The sequence below is a fragment of the Sturnus vulgaris genome, chromosome W, assembly GCF_052056855.1.
Source record: "Sturnus vulgaris isolate bStuVul1 chromosome W, bStuVul1.hap1, whole genome shotgun sequence".
NCBI lineage: Eukaryota > Metazoa > Chordata > Aves > Passeriformes > Sturnidae > Sturnus > Sturnus vulgaris.
Genome location: NC_142282.1, coordinates 27889792 through 27913173, shown reverse-complemented (window position 1 = coordinate 27913173; position 23382 = coordinate 27889792). Strand labels below are relative to the sequence as shown.

General features: G+C 46.1%; 1 long non-coding RNA gene and 1 pseudogene across 1 annotated transcript; one reads left to right on the top strand and one right to left on the bottom strand.

Annotated features, from left to right (window-relative positions):
• Window positions 1-1078: 1078 nt before the first annotated feature.
• Window positions 1079-22866, top strand: LOC148220073 (uncharacterized; annotated as a pseudogene).
• Window positions 7573-11191, bottom strand: LOC148220074 (uncharacterized). The gene is made up of 2 exons (XR_015799109.1): window positions 10632-11191; window positions 7573-7889 (listed from the first exon to the last, which is right to left on the bottom strand). It is a non-coding gene; the product is annotated as an uncharacterized LOC148220074 (long non-coding RNA).
• Window positions 22867-23382: the final 516 nt, after the last annotated feature.

Sequence of the window (23382 nt, the reverse complement as noted above, 5' to 3'; positions counted from 1 at the left end):
AATGGACAGAAAACTTTAATAGCTGTTCATCACAATGTGGAAAAAATACATCGTGTTTTGGAAAGAGTAAAGACAGATGCTGAACACAGGTGGTGGAATACTCTATTGGGTGGTCACCTACTGCTACAGGTGTCCTGAACAAATTGTGCCATCCCATCATTGTTCTATTGATTTTGGTTTTAATTGGTTTTGTTTTATCAGCAATCCTATACATTATGAATGGGAGAATGATGAAACAGCACAATTGGCATTGGTGATAAATGTACCCAAATCGGTCACTGTTGACATCCCTAAGGTTATTGACACAAGAACAACTACATGAGTATTCTAAATAGGATAAAATATGATTTTTAACTAAAATTGCTTTTTTTAAAATTTTAATTAAAATTGTTTAATCAAAAAATTTTCTTTGTAATGAAAAATTGATTTATTTTTAATCAAAAATTTAAAAATTAAAGAATTGAACAATTGTTTAAAATTGTTAGCAAACAAAAATTGAATATAATTTATTTGCTTTGTTTTCCTTTTTTCTCCTTTTCCTTTTCCTTTCCCTTATTTTTTTCCTACCTTTCTATCTCTGTTTTCTGGGATATGCTACCAACTTGGACGAGTCCTGAAGACGCCACAACTGAAGACTTCACAACAACTCTACAAAGGAGTGCTCTTGACGACGATCGTGAGTCACGGGGTGGTGTAAGGGTCGGTCCCAAGTTTCTCTCGTTTTTTGCCTCTCGACCGTGGCAAGGAGACCTCGAGGACCCCACCCAGGCTGACTCCGAACAATGGTTTCCTGGCCTGGCCAAGATGGATGCTTGCCGAGTGACTGTGTGCATTGCTGTTGTTGAATAAACTGATTTTGTCCCCTGCATTTTGCCTGTTTGCACCTTTGAGATCAAACGAACCATCACGACCCCCGCTCTGTATTAACAGCGGATTGAACGTGACAGCACCTGGCATCCACACATGATCAACTCACCACAGTCATTTTGGCGACCAGCATGGGCCAAGACAATGGCAGTTATATATCTTGCATGGTATAGTAATAGTAGTTATTGAGTAGCAAGCTCCTGTGCGAGACATGGAGTTTGTCAGGTAAGCTGCTTATCTCTTTTTTTTGTTGAGTTTGGGAACATGTTAATACAAACAGTGGCTCTGTGCTTTGCTGTGACATTGATGGCTTTGTTGTGCTGGAGGAGCTATTTTCTGGGGACAATGAGGGAATCCCTCTCCCTATATGGGATTGATGTAGATTGTTTTAGAATGCAAGGTCCTGTGTTCCTTGTTCATCCTTATGTAAGCTGTTGAATACTATTAATACTATTAACTAATAGTGTTGGCACGGTATGGGGTTTGTGGAATCTGGTGTCATCCTGCTGTAAGACAAAACAAACTAGGTGAGGAGATATTGAAATGTGCCCTGAAGCGGCTGGTCCCTGGATGGCAGTGTGTGTGGAAGGATTTGGGCAGGTTCCTAGAGTGGTTATCACCTCCCATTGCCTGGGACTTTACACCTAAACAGGTAATGAACCCTGGCAAACTGATGCGTCACCTGACAGAAGAGTGTCTGTCTTACCTACCCTGATGAAACCCAGTGACTTCTCACCCTGTACGGGGGCCTGGCCTATGCCTATTGAGCCACAGTTCATTATTGTCAGAGGAGTGTGGCTGAAGCAAGGACCCAAACTGCATTTGAGGACACTATGGCTGAGATAGGAACCTGTAACCGTGCTCGTTACTTCGTGGTGCTTGCCGCCGCATGGTGGGGGAGGGGTCGGAGACAGACACAGCACGCTCCTCTGCTCGTTCAAGGATAACAGTGACAGTTTATTCATGAAGGCTATCTTGTATAGAGGATTCAAAATTTGCACTCCTAACCATATAATTGGTCGAGGTCTTGTTGCTGCCCAGCTCCTTTGCCCAATCATATGTCTGCAGACTAGGTGGAACCTGATTGGATGAATATCCACTCAGGAGATGGCCCATGGAACCCAGCTGGTTTTCCAAGGCAACCACAGCACAAGCTAAACTTGCACTGCAACAGGAACCCAAACAACAACTATAGTAATTGCCCCTAGAAGTGACAAAGAAAAGGTGGATAAGGAGACCCAAGGAGTGATCAGCAAGACTCACTCACCATTTAGTAGTCTCATGTGGCCAGTGCAAAAGTCTCATGAAGAGTGGAGGTTAACAGTAGACCATCATGGCCTGAATGAAGTAACGACCCCACTGAATGCTGCTGTACCAGACATGTTAGAACTCTAATATGGAGTCGAAGGGAGCCAGGTGGTATGCTGCACTTGGCATTGTCAATGAATTTTTCTCAATTCCTTTGGCAACAGAGTGCAGACCACAGTTTGCTTTCATGTGGCGAGGTGTCCAATACACCTGGAATCAACTGCCCCAGGGCTTTGTTGTGCTGGGGGAGCTATTTTCTGGGGATGCTGAGGGAATATCTCTCCCACTCCCTACCCAGGACTAATGTGGATGGTTTTAAAATGCAGGGTCCCTCCTTCCTTGTTCATCCTTATGTAAGCTGTTCAATACCATTAATACTATAAACCATGCCCCTGCTCAAAACACCATCTTAGGCTTTGAGAGACATTTTGTCATGACATGGTACCCCCAGAAAGAATGATATCAGACAATGATGCTCATTTTTGAAAGAACCTCATAAACTCTTAGGCAAAGAAACATGCATTGAGAGGATGTATCACACCCCTATTACCCACAAACCTCTGGAAAGACTGAGAGGTATGATGGACTGCTGAAGACTGTGTCAAGAGGGTTAGGCAATGCGGCATGGAAGAATTGGGATGCAAATTTCACAGAAGCCACTTGGTGGGTTAACACCAGAAGATCTGCTAACTACACTGGTTCTGCCCAAACAAAACCACTACATACTCTGGGAGGAGATAAGGTCCCTCTACTATACACAGGGAAGTGGGTGGAGAGGTTGATGTGGATTTCTCCTCCCATGGCAAAAAGCAAATTCATTTGTGGGATTGTCTTTGCTGAAGGACCTGGGTGTACTTAGTGGGTAACACAGAAGGATGGGGAAACCCAGTGTGTGCATCAGGGAGATTTAACCTTGGGTGAAAAATAATCTGTGTTTAAATTGTATGTTGCAGGAAGCAAAGTAGCTGGAGTGACATGAACCGTTGATGAGTCAATTTTGTGAGGAGAGTGTAATGATGACCCAGGCAGGGCTAGTGTCAGTGCCAAACAGTTGAGTGTGCTGCTTCTCCTGTCCTGAGCACCCATCTTGATGGAATGGAGCCCATTCATGGCTTGTTTTTAAACATCGGGAGGGACGAAGGAAGCCCATGAAATGGGAAATAATATCTATCTGTGAAAGGACAGGGGAGAGTAGTTAATGAAAATGTATATATCTATGTGTTGTGTTATCATGGTTTGACACTGGACAAACGCCAGGCACCCATGAAAGTCATTAGCTCGCCTTCTTTTGCCGTAGTTGGGCAGAGGACAGGGAAAAATAAATTATCGAAGAGCTCATGAGTTGAGATAAGAACTGGGAGAAAAACACTAAGGGCAAAGCAGATTCAAATTTAAAGGTAAAAAGTAAATTCATTATTAACAGAGTCAGAATAGGATAATGAGAAGTAAAATAAGCCTTTGAAATACCTTTTATCCTCCCAGCCCCTCCCTCCTTCCCACTGAGAGTGCAGGGAGAGAGGGCGTGTGGGTTTTGGTCAGTTCATCACTCGATATCTTCTTCTGTTTGCTCAGGGATAGGAGTCTTTTTTTGTGCTATGCCATGTGGTCCCTCACATGGGCAAACAGTCTTCCCAAAACTGTTGTGGTGTGGGTCACTCGTCCACAGGTTGCAACCCGCTAAGGATAGACTGCTCTACTTTGGAAGCAAGGGCCCTCTCTCTTTGTCTCTGGAAGCAGAGCCTCTTTCTCTCTATTCAGGTCTCCCACTTGATCACAGCTTTTACTAGCATCCACCCACTCCAGCGTGAGCACTTTTCCCATGGGCTGCGAGTCGATGTCTGCATCCCCCCGTGGACTTGATGCATTACAAAGGGACAGTTTGTTTCACTAGAGTCATAACTACAGCTTGCAGAAGAATCTCAGCTCTCATGCTTAGAGCACCTCCTCCCCCTCTTTTTTTTCCACTGGCTTTGGGGCCACCATGTTGTTTTTCTTCATATGTCCTCACTTCCTCCTCTTCTCTGACTAGAAGAAAAATTGCTGCTTGTAGATACCATTGTCAAGAAGTTCTACTAATTCAAAGATTCCTGCAGGATCCAGCAGCACTGAGAGGTTGATCTTGTCTAGGTTCCACACGAGAGAGTTGTTTGCCATGTTTTCGCCTGCCACAGCGGTGGCACTATTTAATGCCTCTCTTCATGCAGGGCTCTGGGAAGAAGTCGCTGCCACAGCCCCCACCCTTCTGCCCATGGCACAGCTAACTAGGAGTGGCCAGGCAGGCAAGGCTCACCGCAAGTCGCAACAAGATGGCAGCATCTGCAGGGCCTTGGCATCCCTGGAAAAACTGCCCATGCCCTGCTTTGATTTTCTTCTTAAATATGTCATCACTGAGGCATTACCAACCTCTCTAATTGGGCCAGCAGTGTGTCAATCTTCAGAGCCATCAGAGATTGGCTTTGTCAGACATGGTGGGAGCTTCTAGCAGCTTCTCAGAATCTACCCCTGTAGCCCCCCTGGCTGCTACCAAAAAAACAGGCCATGCCAAAGCAACACATGCGTATAAAGATGGTTTAAGCATGGAGTTTAGGTTCTAAGTGTTGGTAAGAAGGGATTGCAGTAATAACAAATAAATGCAATGGAATAGTTAGAAGATATATATATATACACATATAATTCTGTGAGATATGAGTATGATGCAAATGGTATGATTAAGGAGGTGAGATTGTACTGTGTATGGCTGAGATGGAGTTCATTTTCCCCATAGTGGCCCTCACAGTGCCATGCTTTGCATTGGTAGCTAGAAAGGTATCAGTAAGATATCAGTGTTTTGGTCACTGCTGAGTAGTGTCGGCACAGCATCAGTGCTGTCTCTCCAACATTCTGCCCCTATCAGTAGGCTGGGGGTGGGCAAGATCTTGGGAGGTAACACAACTAGACCAGCTGACACAAACTAGCCAGAGGGATATTTTGTAGTATATGATGTCAGCTTAGCTATAAAAGCTACATAAAGGAGGACGAAGCAGGCACATGCGTTATTTACAGCGTTCGCCTTTTTGGAAAAACCCCTATGCGTGCTGAAGCCCTTCTTCCCAGAAAGTGGCTGGACAGCACTTGCTGATGGGAACCAGAGGATAGAATTATTTTCTTTTTCCTCTTTGCTTTTTGGCATGCAAACTTTCTCTTTTGCTTTAGTAAACTGCCTTATGTACACTTGCGAGTTGTTTTCCATCTTATTTTCTCTCCCCTGTCCAGCTGAGAAGTGGGAGTGATAGAGCAGATCAGTGGACATCTGGCATGCACCCAATATCAACCCACCACAAATGCTTTTGATGCTGCCCAGGTGTTGCAGGAAAAGCATCAGAGGTGACTCAGAAAGATCTTATCTAAGAGCACATTGACTTCTAATCAGTAAATTTATGTACATAATATTTTTCATCAGTACCGGTGGATTGTTCATCAATAGCTATTTACTACACTTAATGTCAGTATGGTATACAAAGATTATCACGTAAGCTTATTATGCTTATGTCACTTAGCCACCCATCGATGCCTGCTGTCAGGTAAGGGATAGCCTCAAGGGGTAACCTCAAGAGGTCTCCCTACTCAAGGGGAGATCACTGCTGCGCAGCCAGCTGCTATGGAGGCAGAGCTCAACAGACCTTGATTGCTGCACATATTATTAGCATCAAGTGGTTGACTCGTAGTCAGATTTTCTGCTATGTTCATAGAGATTTGGCCGCTTATCAGCTGTCAGAGACTGAAATAATTCATGCCTCAAGTACTGATATGAAGTTTTGCTCATTATAGCAAAACTGTATAAAGGAGCCATCAAAGTCCACCCCTCCCTAAAGAATGCCTGGCTGGAACTTTGGACTGAAAGTAAAACAACACAGATTAGATAAAGGGAAATCCATTCTTCAATCATCTCAGGCCCGGGGAGAAGTAAACAAGGAAAAGGATGAGAGCCAAACCCAGTAGCCATGCTAAGAATCATCTCTGGCTTGCTTTGGGGTGGGAAAGGCAGTAGCCCACAGACCCATTTGCTAGGAGCAGGTTTGCACAGATTTTCCCCCCAACCGAGGAGGGAGGAAGAAGTTTTGGTATGTTGTAACCTCTGCTCAGAGGCAGTGAACCCATCCTCCCTTATGCAAACTGGCTATGGAACCCCCAACCTCGGGAAGGCTATATCCACAGGACATTCACGTGAGCAGCAACTGAGGGGGTGCCTTAATCCATCAAAGACCACCCAAAGGGCTCCCCAGACTCATTCCTGAGGCCTTGCACCACAGGACTGCACGTGATGCAACAAATCTGGAGTCTGTTGTAAGAGACAATTGTCGCTGTTGAGGCAAGGGCGACATACAAATAAACGCACTATATTTCAGAAGGCTAATATCCTGTTTATTACAACAACCAGCTGTCTTTTATATCCTCTACAAAGTTTACACTTTGTTCATTGGTTACAGTAAATCAACATAACATTCATTGGTGTAAAACCCATCTCCACCTCTGTTTTTCACAGGACTTTTCTAAAAATACTTTTCCTAGCTGCAAGTTTTCTTTGCTGCTTATCTCCTTCTTCTTCTCTTCTTCTCTTCTTTCTCTTCTCTTCTCTTCTCTTCTCTTCTCTTCTCTTCTCTTCTCTTCTCTTCTCTTCTCTTCTCTTCTCTTCTCTTCTCTTCTCTTCTCTTCTGACTCCAGACCAACGGCCTTGATAGAATACCTTTCAGAAATAACCCTTATTCATTAACCCTCTCTGGCTCACAGACCAGCTGTAAGCCTCTCCACAGACAATGGCAAACACCCCCCTGCCAGGGAGGTGCCTGGGATTTCCTACAAAGCCTGAGTGTATATTAACCCAACAGATTCTACGCTTTTTGGGGGAGCTTTCACCACCAAGAAGACCAGCTGGAGAGGATCAACAGAACATCATTGGGATCCAGATGGTGCTATTTTCTTTATTCTGTCTCTGCCACTCTCTCTCTGTCCCCCCCACATATTTTCTATTTCTATTTCTTTCTTTCTCTTTCTCTCTCTCCCCCCTCCCCCCCCTTATATTTACAATCAAATAAAACCCATACTATTGACTTTGGCATATGGTCTCATTTGCACCTTAATTCCAGCAGAGGCATTTCTAATAACTTTAATAAGCAGATCAGAACATCAGCCCAGCCTCCAGCCAAACCAGTTTGCTGGCTTTGGTGCTGGTTTCTCACAAATAGCCTCACACAGTAGAATGAATTTGAATAGTCCTACTTGATGAGCATCTGCCTGGGCCAATGTCCTGGTTTTGGGCAAATTTGGGGGAAAACCTCCAGAAGGAGCCCCCAGACAGCAAACCCCACGACTCCTCCCCCCCACCCCACCGGGTTCGGGAAGAATTTCCTCGGAGAAGAGTGGGAGAAAAAACCTGTTTATTTAACAAGCAAGACACTCCCCAGCACAGGGAAAAAAGACAACACCAGCTGACAAAAAAACTCTTTCACCGTTCTGAAGGGATGACAAACTCAGTCTCTCTGGCGAGTGGTCGCTCAGTTATCAGTCTCTGGCGCTAGGGATGACTGCTGCAGGTCACAGAGCGTAGACTCCCAGTGTTTCTTGGGGTTTCCCAGGTCCCCGTCCGGAACAGGTTCAGATGGTATCCAGGAGAGGGAGGGGACGGGGTGGAAGAGAAAACAGTCCAGGGAAAAAGTTGGACTGCCTAGCTGAACTAACTAATAAGAAAAAAGCAAGGGCAAAGTGAAGGAAAGAAAAAGAGGCAGAAGCGAGCAAGCAGGCAAGCAAGCAGGCAAGCAAGCAGGCAAGCAGGCAAGCAAGCAAACCGAGCTAAAACCTCTCCTAAACATAGACCATGGGGGAGGTGAGCCGGCTCATAACAAGACAAAACAAAGCTTCACTCTCAGAGTCAGTCCTGGAAGCACAGGACATAATACCAAACATAATCAGGACACACGATTGGAGATAGAAACACCATAACATCACCCTAGGACAGCCAAAGTTCAGGTAGTTCCAACAGGTGGAATGCATACATGACACCAGGTTTCCCCCTGCAACAACCCCAGAACTCTGAGGGTGGTAGTCAAGGGCATGGGGCCCCAGGGAGTGTTCACCTCAGTCCTCTCACTGACAGGAAAGGGAAGGAGGAGGAGGGCACTGATAATGTGGCCCAATAATTGGCTGCAGAGCTGGTGCTGGAGACAGAGATTTGGGTTCCCTGTGCATGGGCCCCTGTTTGTGGATCAGCATCTGCTTGGGATAGAGGGACTCCACCTCACTAAGTGATGCAAACGTATCCAGCTTCGAGATGACTGACATAAGTAAATTGAGATGTGAAGGAGATTACATGCTTTTCTGTGCTTGGGGTAGAAGGAAGAACCCTCTCCCATATCCTGAATTGCCCCTACATAACAGACAGGATTCTCCTGGTTTGGAGACTGAAGATTACATGAGTAATGGACAGGACCCAGGACAAAGTCAACCATGCAAAGCTGACCTAACCACTTGCCCACATTAGAACCAGTGCAACCAGAGAAGCACATAAAGGAATTAGTAATTGGAAATTTCCTCCTGAGAAACACCGAGACACCCATTTCCCACCCCAACAATTTCTCTAGAGAACTCTTCTGCCTACCAGGAGCTCGCATTCGTAATGTAACTGAGTGGCTGCCGAAGCTAGGGAACAGTACAGATTATCATCTGCTCCTACTCGTCTCTGTAGGGTCTGATGAAGCAACTTAGAACTCTCCCAGGAGTCTATTATGTATGTAGGAGTGATGTTAAAAGGATCAGGAGCACAGCCTCTATTGGTGTCTGGTCTGAGGAAGGGGTCCAGGAAGGAGGAGATGGACTGAACAGCTGAATGCTGGGCTGCGTAGCTGGTGCCATACTCGAGGTTTTGGCTTCTATGGTCCTGGATCTACCTTTAAGAAGCCAGGTCTGTTGGGAACTGATGGGATGCATGTGACCAAGCAGGGCAAGATCGTCTTCACCAGCAAGCTTGCCAGACTTAGAAGGAGGGCTTTAAACGAGACGCAGTGGGGAAAGGCAAAGGAGTTTTAAGCAATAGAGAAGAGCCAGAGGCTGGTGATGTGTTTGGAAATGAGAGGGGAATACTTGCGAAATGCTGCAAAGGAAATGGGGCTTGATCCTCTAAAGAGTGATGCGGTTGACAGCCCAATGGAAGGGCCTCTGTACCAATGAACACAGTATGCGTAACAAAGAGGAGGAGCTGGAAACCACTGTGCAACTGGAAAGCTAACAATGTAATCACTTTAGTAGAAAACTCTATGGACAACTCAAATGACTGGAGCTCTGCAATCAATGGCTATAAACTGGTCAGAAGGAGAGGTGGAGGTGGCCCTCTATGTAAACCAGAAATAAGACTAATTTACTGCACAAAGCTGTCTTTGAAAGACAGTGATGAACAGGTTGAGAGCTTATGGGTGAAAATTAGAGGCCAAGCTGTTGCGTTAAGAGTAAGAAATTTGGCAGAAAATAAAGCCCCTTGCATTCCAGCTGCTCCTCAGAGATCAGAGGGACTTAATTTCTGATCAGGCTTAATTTCTGATTGCAATCAATTCAGCACTATAAGTCTGATTGCATTCTCTAAGAACCTTTGTGAGCACAGATTCAGGAATAGAGTGGTTTTCTGAAGTTACAGAAATAGAGATGTGGAACTGCCATTGAGAAATGCACTAGCTGTGATAGAACTCTAATAACATCGTGCTAACCTATGCAATACTGATAATAACAATCATATGCAGAAGCTTCCCAAGAATGTGGCCCTGCTTGGGAGGAGGGAGAAGAGAGCAGACCATCGACTGTCTCTGACATCTTTTGGGAATTCCTGCTACCTAGCTGAAATTTCTACCCTCTTTATATACAGCCCAAGCTTTTCCTCCTTGTGTATAGCATGATCTAGGCAGTAGCTGAGTAATATAATCATAGATGTAGTAGCATGTATGTTTTGGTTTGAAAGACAAGTGTTTGCCAAGGAAGGTGGGAACCTCCCTTGGAATGGTGAATATGACCCCCTTCCCTCCGAATTATCATAACTTTGAAATTAACAGGCTTTCAGGAAAAGATATGGGAAAAGAATAACAGAGGTTTTTTACTATGTATGTGTATAACAAAGCAAACAAACTACAACAACCGCAGTAACCAGAAACAAAAACATAAATCCGGTAACAGTCTTCTCTCGACTCCCATGCACCTTCCCCTTTGGTGTAGTTATCGTCACAGCCAGCAGGAGTGCTAGTGGCTCCGTAGCCAGGCTGGGCAGGTGTGATGATTCCCCCGCGGCTGCAGGGGGCGCTCTGGCACGAGTGGTAATGGCGGACGTGCCGCCGGAAGAGATGGAAAAGGGGCTTTGTCCACAAATCCCCAGGAGCAGCCGATCTCAGTGCCCCAGGATAAACCTCGGAAGCAGCAAGTAGGAATGGCAGGAACGAGCTCACCTGGGGTAGCAAGCAAGAGGCAGCAGAAACTCGGCAGCTGTAGCTGGACCCTCAGGGTGTCCCAGCAGGTAGGGGATGAAGGGCTATAGTGTAGCAAAAAACACCAGAGCAGTAGCAGAGGCACGACGGGGGCTGGGCAGCAGCAGCCCGTCTCCTAAACATGGACAGGAGAGGCTCCCTTGGATGGGGAAGGGGCTCAGGGATCCCCGTTTCCGAAGGCACCCGAGCAGATGGTGAAGGGTCCTTTGTTTGGTGAGGTAGGGTGTTAATAAGGTCCCAGTGCAACAGCCGCTCTTACGAACAGTTCCACTCTCAGTAAAAGAAAGACAGCAGGAGACAGAACCCCGAAGTGGTGGCAAATTCTTCCCACAGAGACTGCAGTCTCTTTCCCTTCCAAATGCTGAGAAAGCAAGAGAGAGCTAGGAGCAGCAGCAAACCCCTTCCCCCAGCCTAAATCTCAGGATATCTCTGCCATTCCCAAGATAATTTCCCTCAGTTAAAATAGTAAAGCCAGATGCACTCCTCTCCCTTCTCTGTGGTTACTTCTTTTGTCTCAAGTACCGGATGTTGTTTCTTAGCAAAAAAATGGGAGAAAATTCCCTAAGAGAAAGAAATAAAATATGTTAAAAACCACAATGTAATATTGGTTTTCACATTTATGTATTAGCTTTTGCATGATGGTATTGACCATAAATATTCGGATATAGTACAATGTATGATTCTATTTAGCTGTTTGCTAGTATAACACAATCTATTAGTTTAAGTATGTACCAGATAGTTTATAGAAATAGTGGTGTGATTAATGTATTATATCGTCGGCCTTAGCAAAACATTAAATGTTAAAATGCTAAGAGAATGTTGTGAAACAATTTTGTTGGTTCCCATATCTGCTGTCAGGAAAATTAATCCACAAACACCAGAGGTTTATGTCCAAAAAGGAGACAGAGGAGTCCTTTTTGCTTTATTCGAATAAAGGGAGAGGCCATGGGACATTCCCCTGGGATCTCTCAAATTTTCGGAGGACGCAGCCTCCTTTTTATCCTATTTTCCCGGCCGCATTTCCCTCTCTCTTTCCCCATTGGCTGAGGTACTTGAGAGGCACAGACTTCCCGGAACGCCTGATACCTGAAATTCCCCTCTAATGTATAACCCTCCCTTTTAATTTTTAATTCTTATAGAATTCATAGTTTTCGCCCCCGTTGCTTCTTTCATCTTTCGATATCCAATTTCATTTATCAGCAGCCCTACAGTTTGTTTGTAAAGGCAAATATCTCTTTCCATTCATCAATCAGTGGAATCCATCCCATTGTTTCTTTTATCTCTCAGTGCTAGCCTTATCTACAGGCTGATCCACAGCTCATTTGTAAAGACAAATTCAACATTCCTCTCAATATATATTCAAAAACAGGACTGTGGACCACTCAAACTGCTCACTGTTCCCGAGGGTGCAGGGCACGACAGACCTCCCCTTGGGCAGCTTTGAGGGCACTGCCTATTTTTCTAAAAGCCTCCTACCCAGCTTAATGCAAATCTTATAGTGATGCCTCAAGCCAGCAGTGCCAAACGCACGCTTTATATTTTATTTGCTTTCAGGAGACGTGCAGCTTAGAAATGTCTGCAATGGAAGTGGGGCTTTCAGCAAATAATGTAGAACAGCTTCTGTTGGTTTTTCAAAATGTCCTGAGAAGTTAAGGCCAGGCCTGCCCTACCCTGGCCAAGCAGTCATTTGACTGGAAGGAACAGCACCAAAAAGGCACAGGCACCTTTGGGGTGGACTTGATGCGGTAAGAAATAACAAGAAATAGTACTTGTAGCCACTACAGCCTCTTCTGCGACCTCGTTGGCCGCCCTCAAGGTCGCAGCACTACACGGGGAAGATCCCTCCGCGCCCCGCGGACAAGCAAACTGTCTGAGCACGTGAAGCACCAGGTCGACCACGGCGGACCCACCAAAGAGGCGGGGACAAACGAAAGCGACAAACAAAACAGCTAATCGAGGCGCAGGATTTACCGGTGGCGATCCGGCGGCCCAATGGGGGCCGCGGAGGGCCCGGCCAAATGGAGGAAGCGCAGGGGCCACGGTGGCCTTTGTCCCTGGCTGACGAGAGTATCAGGGTGTGGGCCGTGCGGCCTGGTGGCGCTGCTATTGTCTTTGGAAAGATAATCAGCAAGGCTGTTCTGCGGTACCGTCAGTGACGAGGACTAGGAGGTAGCCGCGGCTTTGCTCTGTTCGCGGTTCCTATCCCTCTCCCCTCCTCCCGGCCTCGCAGTAACACTGAGCCAAGGACCAGTTGTGCGGTGCCACGGGGCGCGGCAGGGCATGTAGCTGCGCTGCTGCTGCGGTGGGTGCAGGGACGGGGGATGGACGGGGCCTCTCTGGTTTCTTGCTCTCTGCCGCACCATCCCCTAAGCTTGTTTTGTGCCGTACCCCCACCGTTCCGGCTGCCTCGGGCGTACTGGGTTGCTGGTGTTGTCCCGACTCGCCTCGCATCCCACGACCGTCTCGTGTGCGCGTGTAGAGAAGGACTTCCGACGGTAACGTATTAGGTGTTAGCCGCAGACGCTTACCGTGTGATGTCCCTTTTGCACTGGAAGTCGTGCAAAATTTGCTGCCGAGGGATGACAATGGTTTTGCCTCATGTGGGATGATAGTTTTGAAAGCATATTTTAGGCAGATGCAGTCAATCTCAGGCATGCCGTGTGTGTATGTATGTGAACAGTGAATGTATGATTAATGATTGAAATTAGTTGTTTCAATACAGGAGAAATGCTGGTCTCGATGTATCTTGTAACTGCTTCGAAGAGGTTTCTGACCTTTGCTGTGCTAGGCTTTGGTTCTGAACCCCCGAACTGGATTATTAGGGCAAGGAATTGCACCTTTTACTTTTCTTTCTTTAAAACCAAAAAATCCAGAAAATGGTCATCCTGCAGGCTGCGAAACTTCCCAGTTTTTGTGGGGAAGTAAGACCGTAATAACAGCATGCTTGCAAGAGTCACGAATCTTGGTACTGGAACTAGGGTGAGCTGCTTAGACCGGGGGGGGAGGGAAACAATGCAGCCGTTAACCTATGCAATGTTAACTTGAAGGTAATATCCCATATGATTTAGTTGTTAAAATGCTGAAAGTTAACAGTTAAGGATTCCTTCTGCTTTTGAAGGTAGAGTTTGAATGCAATATAGAAGACAGACTCATTCTATGTACTTGTAGGCTTCCTATCATTATCCCTAAGTGTTCCATACTTGAGCTCCCTGTCCTGTGGGAAATAAATGGTTCTACTACCACTTCATTAAACTCTGATGATTCAGTTAAGCTTCTGTCTCCTACCTCTGTGTAAACGACATCCAATCATGTAATGTTCTGGCTTGTGTTTGGGTTATCTGGTAATCTGCTTCTGTAGGAGTTCAGCAGAGCAGAAGGATTTGCATAAGCTCTTACCTTTCTCTAAATCTGGTTATGTTTTAACTGTTTATTCTTCCTCCAGTGCCGTGCGTTCCATGAACTTTTACCACAAGCTGGGATACTTTTTCTAGTCATGCCTAAGGAGCCTATTATTGAGTTGACTGAAGCAGGAGATTGTGGTGAATGTGTAAGTACTGTGGGAGTTTTCTGTATGTTAAACTGTACCTGTACATACTTCCTCATTTACTAGACGCTTTCCCATCCCCCCTTCCCCACTTGATAGGGCACAGTAGGCTACTTCGGGTTTTCTGGCACTATCATCTTTTGCCTATAGCTTGTAATGGAGTTGAGCTTTTTGTAACTAAAAGCAGTGCTATAAAGCAGTGCTGGTCCCTGTGTATGTATTCTGATGCAAAATACAGTGGTGTTTTGGAATGCAGTCTGGTGCCTATTGTTATGGTTTAGCACAAGAATAGTAGTACTAGTAACACAGAAGTGGGCTTGGGGTTTTTGGCATGTCAGGGGCAAGGAAGGACAAAACCAGTTGAGAGATGCTGGATGTTTTGCTTTTATCTATGAAAGTTAAGTTCAAGGCTTTATAAGCCTATGCAAACGGCAGCCTAAAAGTGTATTTTCCACCTGGGCTGGTTATGTTGCCTGAAGAGACAATGGGGGCTTTAACCTGGAGTCAAAGTCAGCTTCTGTGGCTGTTTTGTAGTCCTTTGCTGTCTAGCTTGAGAAAAATTGCCTAACTCTTTTGTCTTTTGCCCCTATGGTGTGCATAATTGGCCTTTGTAGCTTTGCTTGGTAAGCTTCAGTTGCCAGCGGTCAGATGGACATTAATTTGACATGCAATGGTTGAATTGCTAGGAATTGGCTAGCTGCTTTCTCTGAGTGGTTCTCTGCTCTCATTCCTTCTGTTCCTGCCCTCTCCCCTCTTTGTGTTCCTTTGTTCTTTTTATTTTACTTATTTATGGGTTTGTACTTCCTTCTCCAGCTTCTTGGGCATGTAATGATTGTTGACGAGATGTGTGTTGCTCACCTGGGCCTGACCAATGGATTCCGGATGGTTGTGGATGAAGGGCCCGAGGGTGGGCAGTCTGTCTATCGCATACATCTACCCGTTCTGGGTGGCCGTCAGTTGGGCTGGCCGCCTGGCTAAGATTTTGGCACTGCAAGAGTTGACACACGTGTACAAATCGCCGCGGAATGGATTTCGTCTGTTGCCCATCAATCTAGTGGCTTTTGATGTGTAATTTTTTTTGTTTTCCGTGTGTCCGTGGAAGGTAATAAAAGCTTTGAGCAGCAGTTGCACAATAAAGATTTGTCATGGGGATATCATCTCAGTCTTGCTCGTCTTACTGAGGGGAAGTAGTTCTGCAAGTTCAAACGGTGTCTCCCTGGACTGTAAGTATGTGGAATGTATCAGCCAGATAACAGCATTTCAGAGGTAGATAGTGATTTGCTCGTTCCTTTGAAGCTGATGCTGGAAGTGCTTATCAGTCTCTCGCATCTTGTAGGAAGCAGTCTTAGCTCTTTAGCAGTGGTACACCAATCTAGGGAAAGCCCGTGGAGGCTGCTGCTGAAACTGTAGAAGATACTGTGTGTGAGGCTATATGCATGTTTTCCAAGGGTGGTTTCACCATGTTGCACTGTGTTGGAGGCATCCACCTCCTGTTGGACCTGGATGTCCTGGTTACAGTGTTACCGTATGGACTAGAAATCCTGAATATTAGAATATAAAGTGTATAAACCATAATAGTAGTAGTAATGCTAAGGCTTGAAGACTGCAGTCCCCAGAGTAGGCCCTGGGAAACTAACTTAGGAATGTGCTGTGCTAAGAGCATGCAGAACCGTTAGTGATAAGGTTAAAGTATAAACATAAATAAAGTACTGGTGGTGGGCAGTGGCGTAAGAGAGAGATTGAGGGGGAGAACACTATAGTCCTAAGATAAGCAACCATGTAAGATTTATGACGCCAAAATGCTATCTTCAAGGTGAATGTATCTATAGAAGAATGTGTACTTCTGCACATAAACCATTTGTAAAAAGGGTATAAAAAACCCTCTAAACAGGGAACCAGTGGGATCCTGACTTGGGACGCGAGTCCGCAGGTCCCCGGGCCCTGAATAAAGCACCGCATAAACTGACACTCTGTTAGTTTGTGTTTTACTTGGGGTTTCGGGCAGCAACAGGAACAGAATGCCAGTTTAGCACTATGTGCATGTAAGCAAACTGTGTTGTACCACACTCTGTGTTATTTGGGTTGAACTGCTAATGATGGGTTACTGCTGCCTACTGTACAGAGGCTAAAAGCTGAGTGGTAAATGAGATAAGGGAGAAGAGGCAAACCCTGCAATGCAGGGTAGTGTTTCTTGACACAAATGACTTAGCCCTGATAACTCCCCTTTGGGGAAGCACCAGCACGTTCCCACCCTGCCTGAGGGGGTCATCTCGGCTAATGGGCCATAATGGACTCAATGGCTGCAGGATCTTAGGCATCTGCAGTGATTTAGACCATCAAACCCTCCCAAAGTATCCCATGACCCACAGTATTACATTCCTCCACTGTGAAACTCCCTGTCCTTGGGGAAGTACTGAGCATTCCCACCTGAACCTGAGCATATATATAATTTTTGCGTTTGGAGACTTCGGGCACCACTGCTTGAAAGATCCGAAGAAGGACCAGCATTTGAACAGTACTGTGACTGTTGCCTTATTAACAGCATGCAAATTTATACTCTAATTTTGTGGGTTAAAACCAGTTTTCTTTGTATCATTGTATTTTTTGTAATCTCTAGTAAACTAACTTTGACCTGTCATGTCTCTTGAGGTAGTTGAATGGGATTCATTTCTGCTGACGGTTTACTTTTAAACCAACATATGTTTTCACACTCAGAGTGAGGGTTGAGAGAGGTCAGAATTACAATTTTGTTGTAAAGCATTTCTGTTTTGGAGTTTAGAAACTTCCTGATCATCATGTTTCTCGGTGTATTCACGTGCATGTTGTACCCTATACGTATTTCTGCGTAGGGGGAAGTATTTGCCCATTATGATGCTCTCTTTATGATCAGGAGAGGAATCAAAATTGCTTTGCTGATTTTACTGCGTTTATGGAATGATAACATCAGAGGCAATGGGTTTGATTTGGAATGTGTGTTCCGTCTTGTTTGCCTGTCCTATGTAGCCGTGGAAAGGGGTTTTAACCCTTTAAGTGTGGCGGAAATAAGATGCACAGCTACGTGGTCATCTTTCATGATAGAAAAGAAAGAGACAAGTTTATTCAGAAACACACTTGGTTTTATAGCATGACTCGCAATTCCAAGAGTAGAGAGAAGGTAATTGGTTCAGAGAGAAGACACCCCATTCCCAGGGCCTGGTCACACACCACAACAGGTGTTCTATCTTTATTATTAATTCCTTTTTATTTTGACCAAATTATCACCCTGAGAGAAATTCTCCCTAGCCTACAGCTGGACCAGCTCATCGGCTGGGAACAGAGCTGAGAAGCTCTGGCCTGGAATATTTCTCAGGCTGTAATTTTCTTGCTTTCTTAATATGTGTCCCTACAGTCCTAGTCTCAGCTGCAACCTCTGGGGCCTCATTAATAATCACACTCCGCCTGATGCCTTGGAGTGGCTGCCTGGAACAGAGGCTAGACAAGGTGTCTTGGGGTGACTGTATGATGCCTATATCCCCAAATCGTCTGTTCTGTTGGTGTTGAATATTAAATTCTGCAACTTTAAGACTGGTTCCAGGAGTGAAGGGGGGGGGATGAAGAAGTGCAGAGTTTGTTATCAGAGACTGCACTGGCTCCCTTTCATTCCTGCACTCGGACTGTGTTGTCTGTGGTGGACAGCGAGAGAGAGCTCTCCTTTGCTCTTGGTTAGTTTTCTGGCTAGCTGAGGCAGAGAAGCCCCCTGGATTGTTTTTTTTCCTTTTTCTGTTTTCATGGAACTGTTTGAACCTGCTCTGGACTGAAAACCCACAAGAGCACCGGGAGCTCACACCTGTGGCCCACCGGGCCTGGCCTGGGCCACAGCATTTCCCAGCACCGGAGGGACTGATACCAGCCTGAGTGAGCCGGGTAGCCCACAGAAAGAACTCTTCTAAATCTGTCATCTCTTTGGAACAGCGAGAGGTTTTGAAGAGGAAAAAATGATTTTTTTTTCCAGCCCTTCCAGTATGCTATAACAGTTTTTGACAATGTTGAGTTGCCTCTAGATGTTAAGGACAGCATAATCTTCTTGTTAGTTCTGCTAAGTTTTCTCTATATGGCTTGCACTGTCTACGCCATACTTAGTCAGGACAGAGGCTTCTAGGGAATTTGTCTGGAGGCCTGCCCTGAGAGTAGATAATCCTGAGTGGCATGGGATGTCGAAGGAGATGGGCCAGTATTTGGAAAACTTCTCCAATGATCTGCAAGTTCACCTCTGAACAACTGCAGGACCCTGTTAAAATAATGAGTTATCTGAGGGGAAAAGGCTCTGAGAACTCCAGAGATGGGCAACTCACAGCAACATGCTGGGCCCTGATCATTGCTTACCAGACACTGTTTGGTATGGTACAGCACTTTCAGGAGGAGGAGAAAAGAAGCAAATCAACAGGAACTATGTCCACACAAACCACGTCTGAGCCAGAGGGAAAAGGAAAGAAATCAACAGGCACAGTATGCACACAAACCATTGCTGAACCAGAAGGACAGCCTAAGCTGGTAGCACTTGCACTTGTTCAGGAAACCAAGTCCGCATAGTGAATGACAAGGAAGAGGCAGGACCTTCATATCCAGCAGGAGAGCCAGAGCCAGAAAACATCACTCGATCCCTATCCTCGGGCAAGCTGCGTGAGCTGCGTAAAGAGTTCACATGCAAGGCAAAGGAGTTTGAATTGACCTGGCTGCTCTGAATCTGGGATGCCATGGCTAACGCTACAATTCTCGATGGTAGTGAAGCCAGGCAACTGGGATCCCTGTTCTGGGTTGTGGTTATTGACCAGGGGATTGTGAAAAGACTGGAAACTCAGTCTCTGGTGATGGCTGCTGATGGATGTTGGGCAAAGACACCTTTGTAAAGGAGGACCTCCATGTGCAGCAAGGACGGTGGAACATGATGGAGCTAGGTCTTCTATGCATGAGGGAATTAGCTGTGCTGGAGATTGGACATAAAATCATGAAATCATCACTCCTATTTAAAAAAAACAATCTTCTTGAAGGGACCTCCAGGTCATATGTACAGGAAGGGAAAAATAAGTATCATCACTAGAACCAGAGGGATCCTGCCTCTAGCCAGGTAGAGGAGAGGGTCTATTGGACTGTGTTGATCCGATGGCCTGGCACATCAGACCTAAAAAAGTAACAGGCTTTAGTTGACCCTGACACACAATGTACTTTAATGCCATTGAGAAATGTGGGAGCAGACTCCATCTCTATTTCTGGGGTGACAGGGGGGTCCCAACAGCTGACTGTACTGGAAGCTGAAGTGAGCTTGACCAGGAAGGAATGGCACAAAAATCACATTGTGACTGGTCCAGAAGCCCTGTGTATCCTCGGCATAGGTTACCTCACGAGTGGGTATTTCAAAGACCAAAAAGGACATCGCAAGGAGAGGCAAGGCAAAAGCTGCAGTAACTGATTTGCAGGTGGCAGGGACTACTCCGATGCGAACTTGGAACCTCCCCAGAGGGACTGGACTGGCACCGAGATGAGAGAGGAAAAGAGGGTGCTTCTCCTTTAAAAAGGTTCCCGCAAACTCATGCGGGTGGCAGCTAGTCTCAGTGCTAGTAGTGGAAGAGGTGCAGGTGGCAGGCAGGTGGCAGCTGGAGTTTTCTCATCAGCAGCAGGCAGAGGTGAGGAAGGTAGGAAGAACTCAATCGTAGTTCTGAGTTGCAGCACCGCAAACTCCCGGGTCAGAGCGCACAACCTCCCATGGCACCATGTGACAGTTCGCAGATCCCCTGAGTAGAGGAACCCACCCCCGCAGCTAAAAATCCCTTGCCCCCCCTTCCTTTCTCTTCCCCAAAACAAAATTGTGTTGGTATCCCAGGGCTATTAGCTACTCCTTTTGTGTCTTGTTTTCTGGCTTTTCATCCTTTCCCCTCCCACTGTCTCCACAATGATAATGGGAAGGTATTCACTGAGAAGCCTAGGCCCATAACACCAATGCATTTTTCTCCATTCCTTTGTCAGCAGAGTGCAGGCTACAGTTTGCTTCCACCTGGAGGGGTTTGCAGTACACCTGGAACTCACTGCCCCAGGGGTGGAAACACTGTCCCAGCATTTGCCATGGACTGGTTCAGACTGCCCTGGAAAAAGATGAGGCTCCTGAACATCTGCAGTACCTTGGTGACATCATTCTATGGGAGAACACGGCAGGGGAGGTTTTTGAGAAAGGAGAGAAGATCATCCAGATTCTCCCAAAAGCTTTGTGTTCCATTAAACCAAGTAAGTTTAAGGGAGCTGCTCAGGAAATTCAGTTTCTAGGAGTCAAGTGGCAAGATGGACCTTGCCAGATTCCAACAGAAGTGATTAAGAAAATACCAGCTGTGTCCCCCACCGACCAGCAAAAAGGAAATACAGGCTTTCCTAGGCGCTGTGGGGTTTTGGAGGATGCATATCCCTGAGTAGAGTCAGAATGTAAGCCCTCTCTACCTTGTGACATGGAAGAAAAGTTATTTCAGTGGGGCCCTGAACAACAATAAGCCCTTGAACAGATCAAACAGGAGACTGCCCATGCAGTAGCCCTTGGGCCAGTCAGCACAGGACAGGATGTGAAGAACATGCTCTACACTGCAGCCAGCCAGGGAGAATGGTCCTTCCTGGAGCCTCTGGCAGAAAGTAGCCAGGGAGACCCGAGGACAGCCGCATATGTTCTGGAGTCAGGGATACAAAGGATCTGAGGCCAGCTATACCCTAACTGAGAAAGAGATCCTGGCAGCTTATGAAGGGGTTTGAGCCACTTCAGAAGTGATTGGCATCGAAGCACAGCTGCTTCTATCACCTCAACTACTTGTGCTGGGCTGGATGTTCAAAGGAAAGTTTCCTTCTACACATCATGCCCCCAATGCTACATGGAGTAAGTGGATCTCTCAGATCACACAATGAGCCCGGATAGGAGTTCCTAATCACCCTGGGATTTTGGAAATCATCACAAACTGGCCTGAAGGTGAGAGTTTTGGACTATCTTATGAAGAAGAAGGGCAGGTGACATGTGCTGAGGAGGCCCCACCATATAACTAACTCCCAGAAAATGAAAAGTGATACGCCCTCTTCACTAATGGTTCCTGCCGTATTGTAGGGACAAACCAGAAATGGAAAGCAGCCGTATGGAGGCCCACATGGTGAGTTGCAGAAACTATTGAGGGACAAGTTGGATCAAGTCAGGTTGCAGAGTTCAAAGCCATCAAGCTGGCTTTGGATACTGCTGAATGAGAAAAGTGGCCAAGACACCACATCTCCACTTAGTCATGGTTGGTACTGAATGCTCTATGGGGATGGCTAGATCAATGGAGAAAGGTCCAGTGTCAGTGCAGATGGAACCCCATCTGGGCTGCTGGGATGTGGCAAGACATCACTGCCCGGGTAGAGAAGCTGACCATGAAAGCCCATCACGTAGATGCACATATACCCAAGAGTCAGGCCAATGAAGAGCATCGTAACAACAAGCAGGTGGATCAATTTGCCAAGGTTAAAATACATCAGTTGGATCTGGACTGGCAGCACCAGGGAGAGTTATTTCTAGCTTGGTGGGCCTGTGATGCCTCTGGACATCAGGGAGAGATGTGGCATGCTGATGGGCTTGTGACTGAGGGATGAACTTAATCATGGACAGTATCTCACAGGTTATCCATGACTGTGAGATGTGTGCTTCTGTCACGCAAGCCAAGCAGGTGAAGCTTCTATGGTGTGGCGGATGGTGGTCAAAATATAGTTATGAGGAAGCCTGTCAAGTTGATTACATCGTATTTCCCCAAACTCGCCAAGAAAAATGCTATGTGCTGACCAAGGTAGAAGCAACCACTGTGTGGCTAGAGACATACCCTGTGCCTCACGCCATTGTTTGGAACACCATCCTGGGCCTGGAAAAGCAAGTTTTGTGGTGACGTGGATCCCTGGAGAGAATTGAGTCTTAAAATGGGACGCATTTCAAAAAGAGTCTCATAGACACCTGGACCAGATAGCCATAGTTTTAAGTGGGTATATCATATTCCCTATCACATGCCAATTTCTGGGAAACTTGAATGGTGCAATGGACTGCCAGAAACCATTTATAATGTGCTGGGCGGGGAAACCTTCAGTCACTGGGAGCTGGGTTCAGTGAAGGACACCTGTTTGGTCAATACCCAAGGTTCCATCAGGTGAGCTGGTCCTACTCCATCAAAACCCTTGCATACTGTATATGAAGTCCCTGTGGTACATAAAAGAGATATGTTAGGGATGACAGTTTAGATTAGTCACACCTCAAACAAAGGCAAACCCAAATGTGGGATTGTTTTTGCTCGAGGACCTGGTTACACTCGGTAGGTAATGGTCCTAGCGTGATGTTATGGTGTTTGTATCTCCAATCATGTGTTCTGTTTATTTTTGGTATTATGTCCTGTGCTTTCAGGACTGACTCTGAAAGTGAAGGTTTGTTTTGTCTTGTTATCAGCCGGCTCACCTCCCCCATGGTCTGTGTTTAGGACAGGCTTGGCTCTGCTTGCTGCTAGCTTAGCTTTGCTTGCTTCTGCCTCTTTTTTTTTTTCTTTGCTTAGCTTTGCCCTTGCTTTTGCTTATAAGTTAGTTCAGCTAGGCAGTCCAACTTTTTTTCCCTGGACTGTTTTTTTTCCCCCCCTCTACCTTTCCCAGATACCATCTGAACCTGTTCTGGACGGGGACCTGGGAAAAACCAAGAAACACCAGAAGTCTGCATTCTGTGATCTGCAGCAGTCATTCCCCAGCGCCGGAGACTGATAACTGGGCGACCACTCGCCGGAGAGACTGAGTTTGTCATCCCTTCAGAACGGTGAAAGAGTTTTTTTGTCAGCTGGTGTTGGTTTTTGTGCCGGGGAGTGTTTCGCTTGTTAAATAAACAGGTTTTTTTTCACTCCTCTCTTAAGGAAATTCTTCCCGAACCCGGTGGTGGGGGGAGGAGTCGTGGGGTTTGCTGTCTGGGGGCTCCTTCTAGAAGTTTTCCCCCAAATTTGCCCTAAACCAGGACAGTAATCCAGGAAGATGGGAAACACATTGTGTACCTCAAGAGGAGCTAATTTTGAGTGAGAGCTGTTTGTGATGTTTCATTGTGTGTGTATATATATATAGGTATATAGTTCAAGACAATGTATTAATTTTGGCATGACGTAGCTGATATATACGGGG